The sequence below is a fragment of the Vanacampus margaritifer genome, chromosome 20 (assembly GCF_051991255.1).
Source record: "Vanacampus margaritifer isolate UIUO_Vmar chromosome 20, RoL_Vmar_1.0, whole genome shotgun sequence".
In the NCBI taxonomy this organism is placed as follows: domain Eukaryota; kingdom Metazoa; phylum Chordata; class Actinopteri; order Syngnathiformes; family Syngnathidae; genus Vanacampus; species Vanacampus margaritifer.
This window is the reverse complement of record NC_135451.1, coordinates 17,711,781-17,737,310: the sequence shown is the minus strand read 5'-3', so window position 1 is coordinate 17,737,310 and position 25,530 is coordinate 17,711,781. Positions and strand designations below refer to the sequence as shown.

General features: G+C 43.9%; 1 protein-coding gene across 2 annotated transcripts in view; it reads right to left on the bottom strand.

The window, feature by feature from the left end:
- Positions 1-25,530, bottom strand: part of LOC144040208 (cadherin-18) — a 142,764-nt gene that overhangs the window by 84,569 nt on the left and 32,665 nt on the right. For both annotated transcript variants that reach the window (XM_077554196.1, XM_077554197.1), the window contains one exon: positions 24,693-24,796. The gene's annotated coding sequence lies outside the window, so the exon portion shown is untranslated. The remainder of the gene's footprint in view (positions 1-24,692; positions 24,797-25,530) is intronic.

Sequence of the window (25,530 nt, the reverse complement as noted above, 5' to 3'; positions counted from 1 at the left end):
CACTGACACGCCGACGTCTTAATCTCTTAAAGTGTTTAGCGAGCAGTAAAATTCCCGCCCCACCTGCGGAGCGTCAAGTCCGCATTGCAGTAAGCGCGCCTGCGTACGTACCCGCCTAATCCCCGGTTATCACTTTAGCCGTACAAACGCGCCAGATTTGCTTTTAACGCACCGTGTTTTGTTGTAGCGCACGCTTTTATCACCTCAAAATGTATTTATTTTTTCTCCAAAATAAAAAAAAAAAAATCCCCATTTTACTTTATAAACTTCTAAATTATTTTACAGGTCATCTCATTCTTCAGTTTGTTACTCGAAGAAATAATAATGCCGTAGGCTGCCTGTTACATCAGGCAGTTGCAACACAACGGATACAGTCTGAGAGCACAAACATGACGGTCAATAAATAATATTTATATTCTGCATGTCAACCAGCTCCATATTGAATTACTTACACAACAATGCTTTGTATTTTATATGATGTTTTATATGTCAACTATATTATTGGACAACCATAACTAAATAAAAAAGATAAAATAATAGCTCTCTTTTTTTTGCAACTGGTCTTGCGAACAAAAATATTTATAGCAAACCATAAAAAAAAAAACAAAGTTCAGATCATACTTTTTTTCTAAGCACAACAGCAAAGAAATGAAAATAAAGTCTTGGCAGCGCTCAAAATTATGATTGACGGTGATGTCTTCTTATTCCGTAGCCAAGAATGAAATTCCGCCGACCTCGCCACCTGATGCTTTTTATGCTTGGTGGAGGTAAACATCACTTGAAATGGCGTCAGACGTCTGCGCGAGACGCGACCAAACATACCGGCCCCCGGTCCATTATAAAGCTTTGGCATCCCAAACGTTGGCCCCATCACTCTGGTGGTCCCAGGGGCCTCCGAGTGCTTCCGTGGAAGCAATAAGAAGAGGAAAGGCCGCTCCATTCGCTCGCCTTATCAGTGAAAGATTGCTAATGCATCCTGCTGGTGGCAATTAAGCATCCGGGGGGGGGGCTGTTTACGGCCCACGTGGACACGGCTGACAGATTCCCGCGGGGCTCTACCTGCTCCGGAATGTTCCGCGGGAATGCCTGCACTCTGTCAGCCCGGCTGATTTTCACACGGGGAGGGAAATGCCCCCCCCCCCCCCACCCAAGAGATAAGGCGGCCGGACAATGAGCGTGTCGTCCACCTGACGAGTTGAGACGCTCCATCATGGCGGCCGCAGGTTAGCGCGGTGTCAGGGGCTGCTTCCCGCAGAATGGAAAGCGAACGCTTCCAGATTGTTTTGTAACTCGGAAAGCTGTCGGGATCGCAAATTGCTGAATCTGCGACCGAAGGCTCACACATTTCTTGAGTGTTTTGGAGGGAAGTGTCACAAAAAGCGCCAAGTGTGGGACGTAACAAATGGCGAGTTCTGTGTAACTGTACTTAAACAGGCAAGTAGAACCTGGTGGCACAAGGGCTCCCTCTTGTGGTACGGAAACAAATCATTGCCTAAGTACAGTTCAGTTGTATTTAACTCCTGTAATCATTCATTATTACATTTGTCTCATTAAATAAGTTGATAAATACTTCATAGGTAAAATTATACCCATAATACACAACGGAAAAAAAATAACACTGCATCAATTGTTATTTGTATTCATTTATTTTTAATGTATTTCATTTTTATACTAATTTTTATACGAGATTTAAAGTCATCACGATGACAGTTGACGAGAGAATCCTGAATTAGGACGACTTGTTATGACAACTTCAAATCTCTTTTTTTTTTTCTCACTATAAGTGACCCTACTATCTATCTATCTATATATATATATATATATATATATATATATATATATATGTATATATATATATATATATATATATTTAAACACACATACTACCAAATGAAAGATTGGACTCTCAGCTTTCATCAGAAAAAAAAAGTTTGTTTCTACCTTATTCCGTTCTTCAGTAATCAACAATAGAAAATGGTTACTTTCACCGAAATTCTCTGTTTTGAAAAAAAACGGAAAAAAAGAGCTTTTTGTGAAACAATGTTATTTCATGCACTCTAGTGAATTGTACACTTCTTTTTGTCCATGAATGATGCCACAAACACCTAAATAGTGCTTTACTTCTGTAAAACGCTTTCACCAACAATGAAAAAGTGTTTTTTGGTTGCAAAATACGTTTATTTCCATTCAACAGTGTAACAATTTGACAAAACAATTTCGCAAACTATTTACAAATGTGTGCAACTGTGGTACTATTTACAACTATGTGGATGTTTCAAATACAGTTTTTCTTTTTGTAACGCTCCCATGCGTGCAAGGAGACGCAGCAGGATTTGCACAACAGATTAGTTTCACTTGCGATGGCTCCTTTCGCGTGCAGACTCTTACTTAGGGGCACTCTTCGTCGTCCGATTGAACGTCCGCCTGAGCGTGCTCGGTCGGTTGTGCTCCGCGTTTTCCGGTGTTAGCATCACTAGCCCGTGAACCTTTATGACGTCGTCAAAGCCGCCGCGTCAGCGCTTCCAACTTCGCCATCAACCTCAGAGTCACCATCATCATCATCATCGATGATGATCATCGTCGTCATCAATGTGCTCTTTAGCGTTGGTCGATGCCTTTCGTCTTTGAAAAAAATTCCCAAGTGTGAGCTGCTTGCAACCGGTCGCCATTGTTCGCTTCTTCAGCCATCTAGCTCCGCCTCACGTCTTCTACTGCCGCGTCAATGCTTCCAACCTCGCAGTCACCATCACCATCATCGATGATGATCATCGTCGTCATCAATGTGCTCTTTAGCGTTGGTCGATGCTTTTCGTCTTTGAAAAAAAACTGCTCGAGCGTGAGCTGCTTGCAACCGGTCGCCATGTTCTCTTCCCTTCCCCAGCCATTGTCCCCTCGAGCTCCGCCTCACGTCTTCTACTGACGCCAACCCAATCTTGTCAAAAGAGAGTCATTGCTGCCATCTAGGGGCCAAAAATAGTCATTAGGCTAACTAGATCTGCTTGAAACTTTCACAGCAGCTGGCCAAGGCTTTCCTCCACCCGTTTCAAAAAATAAATAAATAAATTTGGATGACGTCTTTTAACGTCATTGGCGGCCCTCCGTAGGTTTTTACTTGACGTCTTTTAACGTCCATGGCAGTCAAAGAGTTAAATTAAAATTTACAATAATCATTTTTTGAAGAATTTTCACCACACGATCAAAAATGATTTTAATTAAAATTAACCGACATTTCATTTTTCCGACTTTTAGGCATTTCTTAATCTGAATTGAAGATTACAAAAAGGGAATTTCTGCTGTATACATTTATGAAATAATTCAGCCTGCAAATAAATGTGCTCCATTTGACATGAAATGATCACCAAACAGATAAATACAGAAGAAAGGATTCCAATGCAAGCGCAACACAATTAGGATGAAACATATTAGTAACAGCAGAGTGAATTCTTTTTTTCTGATCGCAGGTTACACTCACGCATATATGAATAAAAACACCTCCTCTCAATTTGACTGAAGCTGAATCCACATAACCTCTCTGAGGCGTGGTGAGTTAAAAAAAAAAAAAAAAGAAGGCGTTGAGCAGGCAGCAGATGGCTGAAGAAGGGACCCGAGAAGAAGGTAATCTGGATTTATGACCTGGCACATATGCTGAGCGTGGCCGCATCTGCCGCCTTCATCGCGCTCGCCGTTTCCTCGCGCAAGCGCTCGGCCTTCGCACGGAGCAGGAATGACAAATTTGCCAGCAACGAGTCCAAAATGGACGAAGGAATATGACGACTGAAAGCTCATGCCGACACTTATACAAAAAAAATAACTTTGAAATGATCTATCTGTTGTGTCGGCCGATTTCCAATATCATCGGCACGTTGAACATGAATGTACACACACAGGATATATCCGGTACATGAACATCCATTTTTCTAATACCCCAAATAAGAAAGAAAATAAAAAGTTTCTAACGTGACTTTGGCGTAAACAAAACAAAACGATGGCTTCCCTTGGTGAGCGCTCCCGATGTCCATTTGCGCTTGGAGGGCTGAAGCTTTATGGCTAATTGCTTGTTAAACGAGCACAGCACAAATGATTCTGCCGGGTTTTTTTTCCCCTCTCTCTTTTTCATCACGCCAAAGCGGCGAGCGGGCAAACATCAAGTGCTCGCCAAGCGTCTATCTGCGATTGTTTGATTCCGAATGGGGTCGCCTCCGTCGGAACAAAAGCAAATCCTCAGCTGTCATTTGCGTAACGCGCCCAAAATTCACCTAAATGGAAGCTCGTTCTCCTCTTGATGTTCGCGATACCCTCTGCCAAATAGTGACATCCCACAATGCAACAGGGATGTTAAGTGTGACTCCATTTCGCTCACTCTATCGATTGCTTTTATTTTTTTAGCCTGGATGGCATTTTTGAAACATTCATCCATGATTTCCAAAGTTTATGGAAGAAAAAATACGGAGGAAAAAACCCCAATTAAAAACCAATATATTTTATAAAAATTCCCACTTTTTTTTCTTGTTGGCATATTTCATACATGCTCCAGTTTGAGTCGCCATCAATCAGGACGTATAAATGGCGGCGTTTGCATCCAGCCATGGAGTTTACGCGGCACCAAGTGCGAGTTTGGCCGGCAAGTTGACGTCCCGTCTCGCCCGCCGCTGTTCATCATGTCATTTTTTTTTTTCCTGGGCAAGAGTGTTATTTAGACGCCTCTAATTCACGACGTCTGAATGTTAGCCAAGCGTCGTGGAGCATAATTCTCCTCCAAAAGCCGTCTTGTTAAGATGGGCGCCGCCTGTCAGCCGTGCCCGCCTCCTCCCCGCCGACACTCTTGATGAATGTGAAAGTGCGAAAGCAATTTTCCAGCCTCATCTGGCATCTTCACTTCTTCTTCTTCTTCTTCTCTCTCTCTCTCTCTCTCTCTCTCTCTCTTAACCAGCCGTCGCTTGGCTTCTCGCCGCCGCGCTGGTGACACCCGCCTAGCGCCCGCTCGCGCAGATCCGACGCAACCGGCAATCACAAGCGTAGTCAAATTGAAGTAATTGGCCGCCGCCCAAGCGCCGCTGGGCCTGCGTCTGGTTGGGCGTCACGGCCCCTCGCCGCCGCGGGGCCCCCCCGGCCTAATGAGCGGGTTAAAAAATGACGCGCGCTTCCTGTTGTGACATCTGCTGGTCGCTTGTCGTCGAAGGGCGAAGGAGGCGGTGCGGGGCCGGCGACCCGCTGGCCCCGCAAGCTGCTTGTCGGCAAGCGCGTACTTGCGTGCGACCGACCGACCGGACCTCCCCAACGGGCCCCTCGCTCTCGACATCAACAATTTGCTAATCAAATTACGGTGCGGCCTGTTATGAGCGGAGCATCTGGTCTTTGTAATAACGCTCATTATTAACCGTGCTGCAATTAGCGCACGGCTGCGCAACTAAAAAATGCTTTGCAGTCAACTCCCGGCCAAATTCACACCATTTTTTGGGCCCCTTGTCCTCTGTTATTTGCTGAAAAGGTCACCGACTCACTGTTTTGGCGCCATCTGCTGGTGTCAAGGAGATATGATAACTCTTTTAATGCTGACGCTTTTAAAAATCAGGGATGTGATTTGACCAAAGTGAAATTATCTGAAAATTTAGCCGGGGGTCTCGGGGCCGCTGGCACCCAGCTAGGTCCAGGGCAGTGCCCTGGTGGGGGGACAAGGGGGCCGGAGCCCCCCGGAGCTCATGGGTTTTCCGTGTTTTGAAGTACTTTCAATGCACTCACATGACAAAGAAATAGACAAAACAACAGCATCAATTTTCAATGTATATTGAACTATCCCATATAAAATGGCAGTTTTAGTCAACTCAAAATCAGTCACATTCAAAAACATTGGACTGCCTTTGCTTTTAAAAACTATCACTGAGAATATCATCATATCTAACTCATGTGATTACTAAGTTAACACATAAATAATGTTGAAGAGTTCAAATTTCATGAACAAATAATTGTATCATGACCAAATGAAAAGTAACTCATATTAGAGCATACCACAAATGTCTTTGTTATAGCAGAAGATGTTATCTGTCGGAGTCATGTGCATACACAATGAAATACAAAAAAAAAAAAAATCTGATTTTTTTTTGGGGGGGAGATAAAAAAAAAAAGCGTAATTCTGCGAATTAGCGGAAAAATCACATCCCTGTAAAAATGAGAACCTTTTGCCAGCCAGACCATTTATATTAGAATATTGTGTTTTATGACTAGCGTAACATCAGCATAGCGCGATGTTGTTGCTCAAATTGTAGACTGCGCGCGTACATCTGCTTTGATATTTCAACATCATGCATTTTTGCTTTTGATATTTCTGATGACGCTTTTACACAGAAGATTTCCTTCAGTTTCTCATTTCTGCCATCAAAACATATATCAATATGTAATGTAAAAAGGCTTCCCGAGCAGCACAAAGTGCAGTTGTAGTAAATGACGGCGGAGCGCCATCCGCACTTAATAACAAACAAAATGTTCCCATCCAATAAATTGTCAATAAATGGCGCGCGGGCGCGTTCTTGGAAAGCAGATTATTTGTGCTCATGAGCCTGACGTGGAGGCCACGGGCACGTTCGCAGCACTTCATCTGAACGCCAAAGGCCTGACTAATAGGAAGGTAGTAACTCGTCTCATTGAAACAGATTGTCCAAGTGATGCAGTGAGAGACAAGCTTGCTTAAAGTATGTCGGGGGGGGAGGAGCTAAAGAGAAAAAAGAGAAAATGGATGGACGCCGTTTGCGGCCAACATTCGCCTCCAATCAGTCACGTCCACAAACAACTTGCAAGTCTCACCTGCAGCACAAGTGGCTGCTTAAGTTTCCCAAATCCAAAATGGTGTCTACTCGGGTGACCCTCGCCAGGGTGCCACTGATCATTGCCACCATCTTTGTTTGGCCGTTATGTAAGTGGAGTCAGCCAAGAGCGCCGCATTGATTTTCTGTGTTTGGAGCTATTTCTGCACAACCAGCAGGCTCTTCCTCCAAAAAAAAAAAAAAAAAAACACACACACACACAAAAAACAGGTTCAGTCCAGCCGCTGACCAGCGTTTTGTGTGCGCGGAGCGCTGAGCGGCGACGGGATGGGCCGGCAGATTGCATTTGTATGAGCCGCTGAGCAGCCGCCGGCGATGCGGCCGGCCGGGCCGGCGCTACGATGGGCCGCCCCGTTTGCAGCGAGGTGAGCCGAGGTCGCATTGACCACGAGCAACACTTGCCAAAATAGTCCAACGCAAGAAGGAAGCAGGAAGGAACAGGAAACTGACAACTGCGATAATCACATTCAGATGGAAAGCACACAAGAAATATGTCTTCGGTCACAACCCGCCCAAGAAACATCCAAATTAAATTCACCAGCACGGAGACAAAAACGTGAAGCCTGGCGGCTCGCTATCAGCGCCCCGGGTTTCTTACATGTAAAAATGAGGACGACTTCAAGTTCAGGTTCAACCTCTGCTCCTTTAAAGGAGCGGGGGGGCACAGCATGGAACTGGAAAAGTGTACAATTTCCACTTAAGGAGCGAATGTCCGCAGATTGACCCGAGTGGTCGACGTCACCAGTTGGCTACGACGGCAAAAGGGCCAAGAAGAAGCAGATTGAAGAAGGAGAAAATATGTCGCAATTTGCAAGCAAGTTATAATTGTATGCGCGCACGCGTATTATTGCAAAACACATGAAATACGGATGCCAGCGACAAACTCACGTATGCGGTGACAGGAGGTCATTTCAGGATGTAAAGCAATTATTCGTAAACCTTCGATGGCTTGAAATATCACAATTGATTTTTTCTTTTTATTGTGGACGCTTACATAATTACATTCTACATTGACATTCAACCCTCGAACCATTTATTTTCTCATTTGACTTACTTGATGAGTTAGATTACAGTTGAAAGGGAAAATAAACACTTTTCTTTTTCGCCTTTGGGGGAAAACAGCGTCGGTGACGGCTGCTTTATTAGCCCAAAGTGACAATGATGGGAATTCAATGTCGCTCATAATCGCTGCAATCATTCTGAAAAATGCTTTCACACCAGCCAATAGTGTACATTTGCTTTGTAAATAGGGTGGGGGGGGGGGGGCTACTTGGGGGATATTTTCTGCACTTTTCATTTTAAAATCATCATTAATTAAATTTAATGGAATTTTTTTTTATACATGAAATAAAAAGCATCATTATTTTATCTCATACTTATTTACTTTTAATAGTTTTAAATGAATTCTAAATATTATAAAAATATGTAAATGTGTAAGCATTAGCCCAGACTGCCATTCCGTTTTGTGGCCGCCCCTGCCGTTGAGCAAGCCTCATTTTCCTACTTCAGCAAACTCTTGAGCATCAACACAGAAGATGACTCGAACCCTGGGAAACGGCCCCGCCCCTTTCCCTCGCCGCTGCGAAGAAGCAGCGGCCATTTGCAAATTGAAGTTCAACTTTTCCCGAAAGTCCGCAGATGCTTGGAGTGGCTCCGTCTGCGTCGCCTAGCAACAAAAGCAAAGCTGCAACTTGGCGCTTTGCTGCCCACAAGTGCCGGCGGCGGCTGAAAAAGTGACCCCCCCCCCCCCCCCCCCCCCCCCCCCCGCGGGGACGGCTGTTACCTGAGGCGCAGTTAGATGTCCAGGGCGGATTTGGAAAAGGCGCATGAAAGGGAGATAGTTGGATGGATGGCACAGGTGGCGACACGGTACCACTTGCTCTCTACTTAGACTTTTAGTTCAAAAAGAAATTCTGATTTGACATAAATAAAGGTAAAAAAGCAACCCTTTTGTTACATTTAGTTCCATCTTTTTTTTTATTTTGAATCGGACTTTTTAACTTTGAGTCCTTGCTCCATTTTAGTAACCTTTCAGCTTGTTTTCGTACGAGTGACACCCTTTAAATTGGTTGCTGCTGCTCTGAGCCGAGTCTCACAATTTACACGAGTATCTGAAAATGCCTACCAAAAGTTGTTTTGTTTTGTTGCCAGTTGCTTTTTTGAAAAATAATCACGATAGGCGGATTACTGTAAAAAGTGTGAGCAGCTCTTTACTCATCTCCACTTCGTCAAATCATAACTGTGTCATTTATATGCTTCACTGGAGTGCAGTAAGCGCCTCTTTCAGAATTTATTTTTATTTTTTTTGCATGAAATGAGTCTAAAAATGGATGAATGACGTCATTAGGTAGCAAACATAAAAGCACATCTCGAAAGTGTTTGTAAGTGATCAATAATCCTCTTCAGCTAATCAGGCCTAAAGGCTTTTTTTTTGGAGCTCATGACAACGTCCAGCACGTGCGAAGTATGCGGGCCAATTATTTGAATTTAAAAGTGGATGGACGCTGCGGCTGCTGCTGCTGCTGTTGATGATGATGATGATGATGATGATGGCGACCGTGGCGTGCTTGTGAAGTCGAGACAAACAGACTTTGTTGTCCTCTTTGTCATCTAACGCCACTCGCTGCGTTGAGCGACGAGCAGCAGAACCCTTTGAATGTCGTTGCGCGCACGCCTCGTTCCAAATCGAAATCAAGACCGCAAATACTCACGCGCCAACTTGACTTACTACACAAAAACTTTTCTTTTTGGAGCCATGAAAACATTTTTTTTCCCCTAATCGACAGTAAAGCCCAATATGCAATACACTGTCACTCTCTTTTGTGTGTCCAAAACATTTAAATGGTTTCCGGGTCATTTTGGGCCACTGAGTTTTTTGACATATCGATCCGATATTTTTGACAATTCGTTAAGTTTACGAAATGTACGTTGATGGTTCCTAAACGTCGTGTTTGTGCTTTGACGTTATCGGTTTGTTTACTGTTAATGTTCCAAATTTGTGCTTGACTTTCCACAAGAAGACTATGGATGTGTGTTTTTAGCACTTAAAAAACATATGAAATATCTAAAAAAAATTGAGCCAATTCTGAATAAATAACATTTTCGCATTCAGCAAAAAACACTTTAGAAAATTTCTTGGCACCAAAATCAGTGACGTTATTCACGTGTGTACCTGAAAGAATCACTGGTTTCAGAACAACAAAAGTTCAATTATTAACTCATTCACTGGCAGCCATTTTCACTGAAACAACCCCCTTTGCTCCCAACCGTTTTACTGGATTTTGACGCATTTTGCAAGACCCACAGAACATTGTGTTCTATTGCTCTAAAAAGATGGAACCTACCAAAAGAAAGATTACAGTCTCTTCCTTCATCAAATCTGTTTAGAACCGTGGGTAAATGAGCTTTTTTTCAACATGGCCCTAGTTGATCTCTTATACTGTGCTGCCACCTGCTGGCCGTTTTTGTAATAGCTACCATTTCTTCAACCGTTCTCTGCAGTCAAGAGACTGCATCAAAGCCTTCTGTATGCTCTAGCATAAAAAAAAAAAAAAAAAACATTAAAAAACATATAAATATGTCTTTGGGACACTTAAAACATTTAAAATAGAACATATACATTTTTGGGAGCAAATGAGTTAAAAGATGAAATACAATCAAATCAAATCAAATGTATACGCTTGTATCCCCAAATCAATACATTTCTTTTTCAAGCATTGTTCACTTACATTTGCATTTAATCTTTAGGAACTGTTGTTTTTTTAAACATTTAAGTACAAAATGAATTTAGCTTTTATAGGAAACACATTGTAATTGAATGATTTAAGTATCGTTATTGTGCTATTTATTGCTTTTACCAGCTTCACGTCTCCAATGTACGACTAAGAGGCTAATTGATAGACAGACAACACACAAATATACGATCTTAAAATGAATTGAATCACGACTAACATTTTACAAATACAACACGTCTGGGTGTGTAGTTTGACTTGCATTACCATTTTTTTCCCCCCCGCTCTTGCTAGCCCACAGATTTATAAGCAAGCGGCAATCTATTGCCATTAACAGCGAGGCCGACGTCAACGGAAGAGCGTGCACTCAGTAAAATGAAACTGCTTTATATTCAATTAATGCACACACTCTGTCTATTACCGGTGACAGGTTAAAAGGAGGTCAGGCCTTCATTCCGTGCAATATGTCCGATATGAGGAATAACGTTATTAGCCGCCGTCGCGTCAACCACCAGTTTCCGCGTCGGTCCATCGATCGGCTTTCGGGGTGAGAGCAGAAGTGTGACGACATTTTATAACCGAGGTGGAAGCGGACGTCTGTGGGGGCTCGGCAACTTTTTACCAACGATGGCGCTAGCATGGCGCTACATGTATAACGCAAAAGATGCTTGTTTACTTTCAATAACCGGCAACGTTTTCAACCAAGATTCATTTCTACGGTGGCTAAGAAGTAGAAACAAAACTGAAATAAGTCTTTCTCTAGATTTTTAATTCCCAAAAAGGCGACGTTGTGAAATAGCGGTGTTGAAATGATTTCATCACTTTTTAATCAAGTAGACCGAAATATATTGGACTCAACAAGCCAAGTCAAGCAGGTTTTAGCTGCATAGCTCGCTACATTGCTAGTACTGCTGCTAGCTTACTTTGACATTTGGCACTTAAAGTTCAGATCAGAAATAGAAAAGGCATTTATATAAAACATTGAAACAGAAAAACAGTAAGTGACCACATATTATAAACAATCTTTTGACAACACAATCCAATCAACAACATTTTCTTGAACGCAGCATCACATTCGAGCTGCAGAAATAGAAACGGTGCCATTACATGCCATCTGTTTTTTCACCGGCTATGTTTTCTGTAATTATCCTATCAAATCTGGCCCTAAATTTCAAAAAAAAGGTTGAGAAACGTTATTTCTGTCTCCAGGTTGATGTTCACCTCGCAGCCACAAACGACCTAACACATGACCTCGCCATTATTGCTCGCATGAGCCGTCTAGGGAGAGGGAGGGGCCGTTAGGGGGACGTCGGCTGGCGCTAACACGCCTCAGGCCTGACCGGTGCATTCGAAATATGGCTTCAACAGTGTGGCATTATGCATGCAGCATGGCGACACGTAGTGACTTAACCCCCCCCCGCGCCCAACCCCACACCCCCATTTTACTCCCAATCGCAGCTTATCAGCGTGTCAGCCCCTCCCTGGGCGCGACGGGCCGCTGGGAATGGAAAGGACTGACAGGAAACAAAAACAAGGTCAGCCGCCATTTAACAAACGCCGGCTAGGAGAACTCGGATGACGGGGGACAAGCTGACCTTGTCTTATTATCGAATGAAACACACGCGCAACACGCCATTCCTCTGCTTGTTAAACAGCGGCTAGACCTGACCTACACTTAGGCTGGATTTACACGGCACGCTTTAAATGCAATCGGATGTCCTCACACGAAGGGATAATCGCAAACAGCCAGGATCTCTTCAGGGACGCGTGCGATAATTGGATCTTTGCCGACTGTTTTCTAAGCATATGGGCAAGAAAAAAAATCATTGTTAATGCTACACATGGAACAATCGGTCTGAATGATCTTTTGGAGTCGTCCAATAATCAGGCCTTGCGATTGTAATGGGAAGGCGGGGGAATGCTCAAATTTGCTCAATTGTCGACCACTTTTGTTTCACCTTCCAATCACGGAGTCCGAGGCTCGACGCATCTGGGGTTGGCCCTGCCCAGTCCCATCCAAAAGTATTACAACAGATTGAATTCTCAAGTCTACAAAACCAATTTATCTGTCAGTCCGTCCGTCCGTCCGTCCGTCCGTCTTCTTCCGCTTATCCGGGGTCGGGTCGCGGGGGCAGCAGCTTTAGCAGAAAAGCCCAGACTTCCCTCTCCCCAGCCACTTCAGCCAGCTCATCCGACGGGACCCCAAGGCGTTCCCAGGACAGCAGAGAGACATAGTCTCTCCAGCGTGTCCTGGGTCGTCCCCGGGGCCTCCTGCCGGTAGGACATGCCCGGAACACCTCCCCAGGGAGGCGTCCAGGAGGCAGCCGAACCAGATGCCCGAGCCACCTCAACTGGTTCCTCTCAACGTGGAGGAGCAGCGACTCGACGCCGAGTCCCTCTCGGATGACCGAGCTTCTCACCCTATCTCTAAGGGAGAGCCCGGCTACCCTGCGGAGGAAACTCATTTCGGCCGCTTGTATCCGGGATCTTGTTCTTTCGGTCACGACCCACAGCTCGTGACCGTAGGTGAGGGCAGGAACGTAGATCGACCGGTAAATCGAGAGCTTTGCCTTTCGGCTCAGCTCCTTATCTGTCAGTTTTACAGAAAAACGGGCGAAGACATTGACATTGACCCAAAACACACACAGTCCTCGATTAGCCAGACCAATCACCAGACCGTAAACCAAGTACGGGTCACCAATTCCAGTCCGCTCCAGAGTCCTGCAAGTTTGAGATGTTTCCGATACTAAAGATCAGGATCGTTATCATCAGGCATGCTGATGAGCCGATTACATGAATCGCGTTTGCTCGTGGGCAAGAACATCTCAAACCTGCAGCACTCGGGACCCCGAAGACCGGAATTGAGGAACCCTGCAATCTTGCATCCCTGCATCTTAACTGGAAAAGTATTTCAAATGAAGACTGTCTGGGGAAGTCATCGGGTCCCAGGCTACATGCAGATATCGCAAGTTAAGGGGTATGAAATAATATTCACTTCAAGTTGATGTCAATAATGGAAGTGTTGAAAAGTGACCTAAAAGGTGCGAGTGTGAAAAGCAGCCTTATTGAAGGCACCTGCAGTCGTTTTGCTACTTGATACTGACTTTTCTATTCACTCCCATTTGAGAGATAAGCAGGTTTGAAATTCATGAGCCAATCGCCGGGGGGGGGGGGGGGGGGGTCTCCCCTCGAGGTCGTCCGCCGTGACCGAGGGTCTCTCCTTCCTTTTGTTGGACGCGGCCCAGCTGACACGCCGACGACATGATACCGTTTGACCCAAGCAATGAAACCCATTTTGGACTGCACCTTGGGGAGCTGCAGCCTAATTACGAACGTGAATGAATTATCGGCCGGACAGGCGCGATAAACTGCCACGAGGATTCCCGTTCCCGTCCTCGCGATTGTCAACGCGGCAAAATTGAACGGCGATATCAGCGAGCGGCAGCTTGGGGCCCACGCAGCGGCCCGCAATCTCAAAGCAAAGACTCAACAATTAGGAGATAAATCCACTCCCAGTGGCGAGTGGCAAAAAAAAACACAAAAAAAAACCGCAGATGCTGTCACCTCGCGTCCCGGAGACGCGGCCGTCCCGCCGACATGTGTCTCATCTGCTCGCAACATTAGCCTTGACGAGAAGGCGGGAAAGAGGGGGGAAAAAAAGTGGAATATAATGTAATTGAGCCTGGCGTGTCAGTCGCCTTGACGGCTGCATCCATCATTGTCAGCAGACATCAGCGGACGCCCAAGGTTCGGCCCGAGGATCAGCCGATCGCCGGCGTTCCGCTCGGTTGTCTGCGAGCGCCGCGGCAAAGGCGGAAGAGCGCTTGAGTGAAAGTGGCAGGGAAGCGGATGGCGCGGTAAACATGCCGAGCGGCACTCAAAATAGAAATCCAAAGTTTTCCTTGTGCAGTCAATAAAAAGTCAGTATGCCATGAAAAATGCATTAGTGGTCGGCTCCAAAAATGAAATGTGGGTGGAGCTAAAAGTTTGACTGAACTGGTCGGGACGTCCATTTTGTCGGCCGTTCTTGGTGAACGCGGTCGTAGAACCACAGAAGCGCATCCAGCGTCTTCAGGGGCCTCGACGTTGGTTTTTAAGTATTGATGTCAGGAGATTTTTTTTAAGTACCCACAGCAGGGTGGTGGGGGGGGGGGGGGGGGGGTTGGGGGGGGGGGTCAGTCCTTGGATAGTTGTAGGTTAGCATTTGGGTTTGGGTCAGTCGATAGAGGAGGTCAAGAATCCGGCTAGAGTGTCCGTGGTTGAGGTCTGCTTTCAAGGTTAGGGGAAGGCGATAGAAAGCACTCGGATTTTGGCTCAGGGATCGACTCCACCGCCACCGACAGGACCGGAGTGGAACTAAGGATCATTCTTTTTTTTCTTTTTGTTCTACTTTGTCACTAAGCTAGAAAGCTCCCAACTTCGGAAATTTTCATTTAGCCAATCGCTCGTTTTCTGACAATCCAGTCCGTCAAATATGAGTCAACCATAAGCCATACTTATTTTGACACTAGAGTCGATAAGGGTTTATTTTTTTTGACGGTTATGCTCGGTGATACGTGACTTTCATCTAATAAAGGCCATCAAGGTGTGACTGAGCCTCAGCTGTCTGCCGACCACTCTTGGAAGAATGTTGGTTTTGTTTACTGCTGACATTTAAGGCGGCTGGTGTATAATGAGCGGTCGCTATATTGCATTTTATTAAGATGAATTTGCTGCCTGCTGCTGCTGCTGCTGATGATGATGATGATGATGATGACCACAGATATCATCAAAAAGCATCCGACAGATGGCCCGACAGTCCATAGCAAACAATTACAGCAAATTGTCAACATGGCCTTAAGTTCTGTTCAGCTGTCATCCTTTCCGACATGCTAACGCTCGCCATTACTGACAGTAGCGTTATTTTGTATTTTTTATTCATCTGGAAAACGTGTGCATTCATTAACATGTTAATGCAACAATAAGCAGCCAATAATAGGCACTCCGCCAGCGTTTAAAAACGGAACACCCACACAATATCCATTTCAATGAATATGCAACACATTTCTTGCTTATTATTAATTTTTACAGTGAATTCACCACAAAACAACAACTAGACGCGAGCTGCGGAGTTGTACAAGCGTCGTGAGTCATCGTGAGAGAGAGAGACGTTGAAAAACCCCGAATACGCAAACAGTCGATTAGCATGTCGCCGTCATGGGACGTCAGTTCCCCGTACAAATTGTGCGTTTGTTGCGGTACGCTCGCCTGATTAGGAATCGCTTTGTGGCCTCGGGGAGCCAAAGCGCTTCCGTCTGAAGATTTATTTTTTTTTTTTTTTACTGCTGCTTTGACATGATCAAAATATTTGCAGGTGGAACTTGGCGAGGAATTGCTTCAGGCTGCATTTGTTTTTAGGACAGCAAGGAAATCTTAGAAGGAGATTCAGATGTTGGTATGATGGCAATTAAAAAGGAGGCCATTAAAAAAATATACAATGACTCAGCTGCTCTTAATAGTTAATTAGTTTGTAGGATGAATCTGTATTCTTCCATATTGGTTCCTCATTATGACATGTTTGGCATACTGGCCGCTTATTGCTAGTTAATAGAAAACAACTGTAGCATGTGTAAAACCAGTTTTTGATCCAGATTGGAAACAGATTCAATTCCACTGGTTCGCTTTGAGCATCTTTTTATGACAAATGGATTTTAAATTTATACCCTAGAATCTTAAAATGGAAAATGTGCGTCTTGTATAATCGCCCATTTAAAATGTTGACATCTTATTTGTGCAAGTAGCCAATGTTAGCCTAACTAGCCTAGCCTACATGCTAACTACATGCTGAAGCTTTAGTGAGCTGGTGTACTTTTTTATGATTATTTTTTGTCTTCCCCTTGAAGCTGTTTCCCAGCGAGGCAGATTAAGGGCCGAGTGATGTCGGGCCTTGATTTAAAAAAATAAAATAAAATACGGTTTTTTTTTCTTTTCCTTTTTCTTTTTTAGCCAAGCACAAAGTGGCTGCTTTATTATTTTTTTTATACTCGCTGGCAGCAACATGAGGGACGTAAACACGGCACACGCTTACGTTACGTCGCATACTAATTAACACACGAGTGAGTTTGTATTTGCCGGCCGTCAAGAATTTGGGTTGGTGGCGTGCGGTCGTCGGAAACGGAAGATATTGTTTTTGCCTTCCTATATTTAGCATGCTGCGCGTGTGCGACGGTGCGTACGTGTGGTACTATGCAAATGAGCGTTGGGACAGGATAAGAGCCTCGCATTGATCTTAAAAAGGCGTACAAACGTGGATGTTTTCAGATGAGAGCAAACGAATCACGCGCGTAGCCAGCTTCTATTATATAAACATGACGGCGAGGGACGCAAAGGAGCTTCTGTTCACATTTCTTCCCTTCCATATGTTTCAGGATGTGGAGGAGATTTCCTCTTCCTTGTTCTTCCTGCTTTCTTTGCTTACTTCCCGGCTGGAGAAGAAGAAGACGACGAAAATCACACTCCGCTCTGAGGAGACCATTTTTCTGGAAACGCCTCAAGCGACCGCCGTCTTCACGGATGCGCTGAAAGTGGGGTTTTTTTTTGTGTGTTTTTTGGCCAACTGGCTTCCATTTTGTGTCACCAGCCGTCTGAGTGTCTGCTCATCCTCAGAGACGTTTTGCTAACGTGGCTCGCGAGTGTGTGTTTAGATGCTAGTTGTGTATTTAGTTGCCTTCTTTTGCCCGCAGGTAGAAGCAACGCGCTTCATTATTGAGGAGCGAGCATTGATTAAAAAATGAATAAAGGCGTCGAGAGCGGCGTCAGTGAGCTCAAATGCGTCGTTACTGACGGCGGACAAATACGCTTGATGGTCTACTCAAGCCAATTTGGAGCTATTAAAGCATGCAGACGCTCCTCTGGATCAATGCATTCATCAATAAGAGGCTGCACAAGACTTCCGAATCTATTTAGACACGTTAGCGCTTCAAACTAGGATTTGAAGCCAACATCTGGATTTCATTTCAAAAAAGGGTATCAAATCTCACTTGAGCAGGGATGTGATTTGACCAAAGTGAAATTATCTGAAAATTTAGCCGGGGGTCTGGGGGCCGCTGGCACCCAGCTAGGTCCAGGGTCATGCTCATGGGTTTTCCGTGTTTTTAAGTGCTTTCAATGCACTCACATGACAAAGAAATAGACAAAACAACAGCATAAATTTTCAATGTATATTGAACTATCCCATATAAAATGGCAGAAATTTTTTTTATTTTTATTTTTTTTTTGGGGGGGAGATAAAAAAAGCGGAATTCCGCGAATTAGCGGAAAAATCACATCCCTGCACTTGAGATTTTGTCTCACTGCTTCAAACCCGCCTACCAATTTCCTACCAGGTTCTGATTGATTGATCGATCGATCAGGAGATACAATGGCTATAAAAAGCGTATCGATCCTTGTTAAAATGCCAGGTTTTTGTGACGAACTGATTGACCCGCAGCCATTTTCAGTCAAGCAAACCCTTTGCTTCCGCTCATGATTAAAAAGCGGAATGAGAAAAAAATAGCTCTGTTAGAATGCGAATTTAGAGCATTTAGCGCTAAGTCAGCGACTGTACGCCAAAGGGGGCTCGTTGGAAGTCAAGCGAGCGGCCATAATGCTTCATTTGACCCCCTGGAGTCAAACTTTAATCTGCGCACTCGGCTGCTAATGCGTCCTGCATCCTGCCGCTAAAATGCCGCCGCCCCGCCTGACTTTATTTATTTATTTGTTTGTCTTCATTGTATCCACCAGAGAGCTTTTATTAGCATCTCCATCTCCGCGCTGTGCACTCGCAGCCGCTCTCCTTTGTCATTGTAATCTTTACCCCCGGCAACACTACTTAGTTTTTACCTCCACTCCCACAGCGTGTGTGTGTGTGGTTTTGATGTTTCGCCCAACAAGATAAGCCAGGTCACTAAAGGAGATTTTCTCATTTCTAATAGCTCGCCGCTGGTCTTCTCTCCCTTTCCGCTCTCTCGTACGTGCGCTCCCTATGAGGATGATTCATTTGCAAATCATCATTTTTAATTTCACCGTCTGTTTGTGTGAAACACACTCTGGAGGCTTCCAAGTGCTCCAATTTTATTGCGAGTCCGAACAACCGCTCGGGCTCCAAAAGCACGCAACGTTGTCAGCAAAGCGCATCCCGGTTTCAATTTGTCGAGTCATGCTATCAAATGGAGGGTTTGAAGTCAGAGTTGTGGGTGCAGGGTTTTGAAATTCAGGACAGAAGTTTCAAGATTCGGATTTCAAAAGTGTTAAGCATTCAAATAAAATGCAAGGAATTCAATTTAGGGTTTCGAGCTCAGGTTGAAAGGATGAGTTTTGGGTTTCAAGTGAAGGTTTGGTGAGTCAAATTAGGGTTTCAAGACCAGGTTAACGGTTTCAGTGCTGAGTTTAGATTTCAAGTCAGGGTTTGTGTTTCAAAATAGTATGGGTGAGCGTCTCGCCGCAAAAAGATGATCCAATACGGTGTTCGATACGTGGTGTGCAAAACGATTCAAAGATAGAAAGTGGGACGATTTGATTCGATTCAGTGGGATTACGATCCAATTCAATATTGCACAATGACTTTTTTGTTGTCATTTTACACAGATTTGAAAGAACTTGTCAGTACTGTTTCAATACGCATCTCGATATATTTCAAATTGGAACGATTCGATTTGGTTCCATTTCAAATCAAAAACGATTTTCTGATTCAAATGTGGTTTTTTTTTTACACTCCTACAAATATTTGTTCCATGTTTGTGGTTAGGACTTCAAGCCCCAGTTAGTGATTCAAATTTGCCATTTTCAACTCTTAAGACCTTGATTTGAAGGCAATCATTCAATCTAGTAAATTGTCCTCATTACATCGCCTTGGAATCAGGGCTTCGTTTAATACGCAGGCGAAAAACAACTTAGTGTGTGCGCGCGCGCGTCGCATCTCGGCGTGATGTAAATGTCGACTGTAAATGTCTGCCAAAGCAGAGAAAACAAGTCTGCGCTGCTTGTCCGTGACTGCTTGTCGTCCGGCTGCTCGGCGCACAATTGGCTGACTTTCAAGTCAGCGCCTCGAATGGAAAAGCCGGCGTGTGGCTAATGTAAAAGCCACTTAGCACAAGAGAATAGAATCAGTAAAAAGTCTTTTAAAATACAAAAAGTACTGTATGCTTGTCCACCTCCAATTTTGGCCCGTAATTGTCGCTATTATAAAATCCGCTAACTTGCACAGCCACTTCTTTTGTCATACAAAAAAAAAATAAAACACCGGCTGAGGCGCAAAAAGAGAACCTGAACTCATCGACTTAAAACTTCGCCGAAGATATCTGATAACGGACAGGTAGATACCTTGAATTGAGGTGAATTAAAGATATCTTGAACTGTAAATTATGTTAGATTAAGTTAATGAAATTAATACGAGCCTCAAACCTCCCCCCCCCCAGTCCGGAATCCTGCTCATGATTCATAAAGCTTTAGAAATGTTTCAAAAGAAAGACTGGATGACTCCAACCTGCATCAGGTCATCAACATTTCAACTTAACGAATATTCTAATCATCAACCAACAATGTTTTTCTTTTCATCTAAGAAAATTGGGGCACGTTTTGGCGAGCCGTCAGGCTCCTCTGTTCTGTCTCCTCTGTCGGTCATTGTTTTCATGTCTCTTGGACGGCTTGTAATTGTGAACTTTGTTGCTCTGTACTGACAATGCATGACAAAAAAAAAATTCTATTGCAGTCCATCCGCTCCAGGTTCTAGGCAATTGATCCCGGTGCCGGGAATAGCTGGTATGGATACCACAGTATCGATTCAGCCACTAGCGTCCTGGGCCCGGTTGTTCAATTCTTGGCTATTTTAACCACTGTTTAACCCCTAACCGCCAGTTAAATTCTTAACCCACCGTTAACTAACCGACCGTTAAATATGCGTTGCTCAAAGCATGGTTAGTCACGCTGCTAGTTAACGGCACTGTTTGAGTTAACCAGCGCCGTTTACGGCACTGGTTAGCTCTGGTATATCCCACAATTCCTCTGTTTGTTTACTTCTGGGTCGGCGAAAGGAATGGATAGTATCCAAACCACCAACCAAACAAACGTTATTGAAGCAAGTTTTTGTGATTTTTTTTTTTTAGTTCATTATAATTGTCAGTGAATATTTTGTGTAAATTTTTTGTATTTTTGCCAATTTTAGCAAAGAATATTGCATGTTTTTGTTGAATTTTTTTTCCTCATTTTTAGAATATAATTGCTTTTATTTGTCTTGTTTTTGTATACACTTCTAATGTGTGTATTTGTTGTTATCTAATACTTGTATTGATTAATAATATTTGTAATTACTGTTTTAAACGTAGCCGTTTTTCACAGTGTTGCTTGATTATTGAGGTGAAAGCAAACAAGGAAGATTCCAGATAACCTCTCTTTGGAATCACCTCCCACTAAACGTTGGGACTCTCGTTTTCATCGTGAAGGCAGCATTAGCCAACAAACACCAGAATGTTAAGAAGTTAGCAACGGTCCCTTGGTGTGCTAACTTTAACAGCAAGTTAGCAGCCGCTTAAAGTTAACAGTGCTGCTAACGTATACGGTGGGTTAAATCTACTTAACCAATGTTTAAAGACATAACTGAGTTTTGGACAAGCGGGCCCCGCGGGGTGACCTGCTGGTCTCGGTAAAACGCACGAGCAATCATTTTCAAAAGCAGACTGAATGAGCCAAACACGCCCCCCAATCAGAAGACCGGAGAGCAGCCTGGTCAACACGCCCCCTTTTGTGCCCAGCGTCTGGCATCTTCATCTTCATCAAAGCAGTGGACAAATCCGTCAATTAAGTGCAGGGAGTCAATTGCACGGAGACAATTAGATGTCCTGGTTTGCTCTAATGAAGCCCACCCCTGCCACCCTCCGCCCTCCATCTTGTCCAAATGACCTCCCTCGGCCTCGCATTTCATGATGAGCTTTTAAATAGCTGCCGCGCGTGACGCATGGCGAGGCGCTTTTAATCAACGGACCTTCCATGATTCAAGCCAGCTTTCTTTTTGTTTGGGAATGCTCTGATCTATTGGCTTTTGCCCCGTGTGGACACGGTCCTGATTTAACGTCCTTCCAGCCCACAAAATAAACACGGAATTGCTCATATCGCAGCCCCGGAAAAAAAAACAAAAAAACAAAATAAAGACTCCACTTTGCTGGCGCTCCAAGGTCCACGACGACGGAAGGTATTTACCGCCGAGCATCTTTCCAAAGCGGCAGATCTCGTTCTTGGTTTTTCCTTTCATTTCCTAAGCGAGCCCGCCAGCCAGATGGCAATCTGCCAAATGCCTTCGTGGCGGCAGCAGCGGCGACTTCCCAAAAATAAGAAAACCAATAAGTAGGCAGGCACATTTGAAAATGATGCAATGTCGTTTGCGTGTCACGGCGCAGGAAATGATGCCCCCCCCCCCCCCCTGTTTGCATTTGTGCTCGTCGCTTATTAGGATGGATGAGCAAAAACATTTTATGAATGCGCTCGTCTCGTTGTTAGGCAAATGAATCCACGCCATCACTTGAGTTTCATTTGCCGCCGGCTCGCTCGGATCATAAAATTAGAGCAGCCATTAAAAGAGAGTTTACCACAATAAAGTGCACTTTGACGGCAGGAGTCAAAGAATGAATCCAGTCAAGAAGCTTTTCCTGATTCAAATTGCAACAAACAACGTATGTTTCCCTATTTCAAATCATAGCAAGACTTTGCAGTATCATGACCTTAAACCGTAATGAATTAATAATTGACACTGACGTGATCGCTATGAAATGTTATTTTTATTCATTTTGAATTCCTCTTTTAATGCCACTGGTTTTAACACAGACGTATTGTATATAATTGAATTTTACCTCCCGGATTCTTTGACGCCGCCGGTGTGTTATTTGAGATCTTGTGAAAAAAAAAAAAAAAAGGTGTTTCATTAGTATTCGCCTGACTTGCTTCATTAGCGACTTTGCCGCAAGGACTTCCTTTACTTTTGATGACGAGCCGCTGCAAGGTCAAAGTCGCCACAATCAGATTCTTTTTGGGAACATCGACGTCCTCGCTCGTGTCCAAAAATCGCTCATGTTCAGGAGATGAACATTTGAACTCTTTGACTGCCAAACGTTTTCAGAAAAGGGATGCCGTGGGTGCCAGCCGATTTAAGCATTTTTGACTGATCTTTCAAGGTCCACAGAAAATTATGTGTTTGGACTATGGAAACACACATACTACCAAATGAAAGATTGGACTCCCATCTTTCATCAGAAAAAAAAAGTTTGTTTCTACCTTATTCCGTTTTTCAGTAATCAACTATAGAAAATGGTTAGTTTCACCTCTGTTTTGAAAAAAAAAACGTATTTTAACGTCTTTGGCACTCCTCCATAGGATTTTACTAAACGTTATTTAACGTTTTTGGCAGTCAAAGAGTTATTGAAGTGTTTGTCATCCACGTATTTACTGTCATTCTTCTCGACTGGGTCAGCGCACGTTGGCAACAAGTTCGGGTATAGCCGCTGGCAGACATATAAGAAACAAAGCATGCAAGTCAGTAATCTATGTTGAAGAGGGTTGTCTTGTTTCTAGTCCTACTACTTGTCCCAAGCGAGCATGTGGACGGACCTTCCACTTTCCAGACATCTCCTGATTGTATTCTTCTGATAAAGGCGGTCTAATGGCCAAAAGTGAGTGGTTCGGGTTAACTGTCGCGTCTTATAGATAATGACAGAGGTTCAATGCGGAGGTGAACAGTTTCTTCAAGCGGTCCGCTTCGTCTGCCGTGACGAGACGGAGAAGTATTAATTGATTTGTGAAGGTTGGAAGGGGGGGGGGGGGGGGATCGATCCTCCAGTCATTCGAGTTTACAGTGACACCGGAACTCGCGCTTAGCAGTAAAGGACGCCATGTTGGGACAAAAGACATTGAAGGAGTTATTGGAATTCCTTCCAGGAAAATCCTTTTATTCCCCGAAAATTGGAGCTCACCATCCAAAAGCGCAAAGTCAGTCAAGGACGTATTGCAAATGATCCGTGAGCACGAACGACAAAAGGACAATTCAGGCATTGGGCTGAGATGGGGTCGATCTCAGTTCACTTTCAGCAAGTCAAGTCCTCTTTATTTATACTGTACAGCGGCTTTCAAACAGCTGTCAGAGAACTCGGGCGCACCTTGGATTGGATGCACGCCAATCACAGTTCGCATATACACAAACAAGCATTCACTAACATTCGACATCATCTTCATTTGCAAAGTGCCACTATTAGAGCTGCCCAAATGAATCGATAAGTAATCGATTATAAAAAAAATTATTTCTTTTTTTTTTTCAAGAAAAATGGATTATCAAATGAATCAATAGCTGTTTTAATGGTCGAGTAATCATTTGGAGCCATTTTTTTTTTTAATTGAAAATTGTCCAAATCCTTTGATGTCAGCATATCAACAATAATTGACTGATTTCTGTAGTCCTTCATGAAAGAAGACTGATTATCTTCTGTGTTTAGTCAAAATAAGACAACGACTAAACGGATAATATAAAACATCAAGCCCCCCTTTTTAAAATCACTATACAAATATGAAGTATGAAATAAACACCAATCGCTGGTTAACTCTTTGACTGCCAAAAAACGTTAAATAACGTTTAGTAAAATCCTATGGAGGAGTGCCAAAGACGTTAAAATACGTTTTTTTTTTCAAAACAGAGGTGAAACTAACCATTTTCTATTGTTGATTACTGAAAAACGGAATAAGGTAGAAACAAACTTTTTTTTCTGATGAAAGATGAGAGTCCAATCTTTCATTTGGTAGTTTGTGTGTTTCCATAGTCCAAACACATCATTTTCTGTGGACCTTGAAAGATCAGTCAAAAATGCTTAAATCGGCTGGCACCCACGGCATCCCTTTTCTGAAAACGTCTGGCAGTCAAAGAGTTAATAAACAGTAATTAGGGAGGGAAATGCTTTTGTAACACATTTTAATGTCAAATTGAAATGAATCTGATTAGTCGATTGATCGATCGAATCATCCATGCATTAATCAATCCTAAAAATATGCAATAGTGATAGCACTAGCCAGTATGGAATTTAGATTCAAATGTTTAGGGAACGCTATTGGAACGTCTGCTGGTTTTAGTGTTGAATAGTTTGATAGCGCCTACCTGAGAGAAGGAGGTAGTGACCAGGATGTGGAGGGTCCGAAGGATTTTGGCCCGCCCTTGTGTTGGTTCTCGTCCCCAAGAGCGGGTCGTGGGTACTGATGACCCTGTGGAAGAAATTGTGTCTTGAATGAAGCTAGACGTGTTTGAAAAGTAGCTAAAAGCTAATTGGAGAACTGTTAGGAACGCATGCTAACATGCTAACTCTGCTTCACGTGAAGCAAATGTTCCTTCCACTCCATCCGGCGGCAAAATGTATGACGGCGTCAAAGCGTCCCAGCGCAAACTCGTGCTCATTCTCGTCCTTTCGCACCTTGCCCAGACAGGAGTCTCCTCGCGGCCATGTTCGTGCCGCCGCGTGACGGCTGATATTAGCAAGATGTGACGTGGCGGCCCAGCGAGGCTTCCTGACACTTCTCTAAGCGGCGGATTCCAATTTACATCCGCAGGGATATCTCGCCTGGCAGGAGTTCAGACGTTTGGGATTTTGCCATACATAAATTAAGTACTTCACTTAGTCAGTCCGCCCGTGCTTAAACATCATCCTGACAGCTCACCAATCTTGTCGTCTGACACGTCCTTTTGAGACTTCAAATCATATATATATATATTTTTTTTTAGAGAGAGCGTGTTTTTTTTTCTTGCTTCAATCTTCAGAAGTGGCGTTTCTTTTCAACACAAACAAAACTGACACTTTGACGCACAGCCGCCGCGCGCATGGCGACGTTTGTGTGATATTTTTGTGCCGCTTTTGTGGACAGTTGACGCAGGACATTTTTAGACGCGACATCATGACCTCTCAGCGCTTATGATATGCGATCTTCCACGAGTAAATCCTTCA